The sequence below is a fragment of the Myotis brandtii genome, unplaced genomic scaffold (genome assembly GCF_000412655.1).
Source record: "Myotis brandtii unplaced genomic scaffold, ASM41265v1 scaffold1373, whole genome shotgun sequence".
Taxonomy (NCBI): domain Eukaryota; kingdom Metazoa; phylum Chordata; class Mammalia; order Chiroptera; family Vespertilionidae; genus Myotis; species Myotis brandtii.
In genome coordinates this window covers 363287-364580 of record NW_005354889.1, presented here as the reverse complement: position 1 = coordinate 364580, position 1294 = coordinate 363287, and positions in this window count along the sequence as shown.

Below are 1294 nucleotides of genomic sequence, written 5' to 3'. Positions count from 1 at the left end.
CGATGCGGCTGCGCGGGCTGCGGAGGTCGCCACGAGGAGGCCGTGCGGTGAGGCTGGCCTGGTGGACTCAGAATTGAGGGTCCAGGACCCCTGGGCTCTGTTCGGAACCCAAATCTAAACTTAGGCACACCTGGAACTTGAAGCTCGAGTTTAGATTGAGAGACCCCAGACCTGGAACTTGGACTCCAAATCTAGGATTCAGGGATCCCAGGCCCAGCTTCATTGAGCTGTCTGCCTAAGAGGTCCCAGGCATCCTGAGTTCTGGCATCCTCATCCTGCTGTGCCCCTCCCCCCATGACCTAGACTGAGGCGACTCCAGTCGTCCCCAGGCTCTACACCTCAGGGCACACAGGACCCTGACAGAGGCAGGGCCCTGAACCCTGAAAACCTGCAGATTACATCCCCAGAACTAGTCAGGAGTTTCGAATACCTGACCCTGCCTGTATACAATTACTCCCAGATCTTGAGATCACAGGACCCAGAATCACCCCCAAATGTTCCTGAATGCTCATCTAAAACCTGGGGCACCCATATCTGAGGTGTTCTAGCCCTAGGACCCCTAAGACACCAAGCCCTCTTAAGACGCCCTGGGTTCTAGGATATGCTCAAACAGATGTTCTCTGACCAAAATGGCTTGGGAGACCCACCTCATAGCCTCACTTCTTCCCCACACCCCACCTCCATCCCCCAATCCAGACATCAGATTCGAAGATACTCTGGGAGCCAGAGATCAAAGACCGCTGAAGACATCCCACCCCTCACCCCAACCTCCCCAGCCAATGTTTCCAGGAGCTTTGAATCTCATATATAGGACGCTGAGGTGCCTAGTACTTTCAGATTAGGACTGAAGGTCACCAACACCTCAGGACCCAAGACACTGGTACCATATCCTCAGATAGCCCTCTTGGACTTAGATTGTAAGCCCCAGAGTGTCCTGGAATCTTCGGCTTCTTTGTACCCACAGACAGAGGATGGGGTGTTCATGACACCCCTGACCTCTGTCCCCTTGCTCCCTAGCCTAGAGTGACCCCAAGGTGCCACTGACCTTTCAAATTCAGGGCTAAAGTCTACACAGCATTGGGATTATCCCAGACCTGAGATCTTGGTCCCTTCATATCAGAGTGAGATTTGAAGTGCCCCAGGACCCCAGCATCCTCAATTCTGATTTCTTTGAACTCAAATCTCTCTAGTGTGATATTCCCTGTGATCTGCTGCCCCTTGAATTCTTCTATCCATAGGCCCCTGAGACCCCAAGATCCCAGACTCTGGAATTCTCGTTCCAGAGTCATTCTCC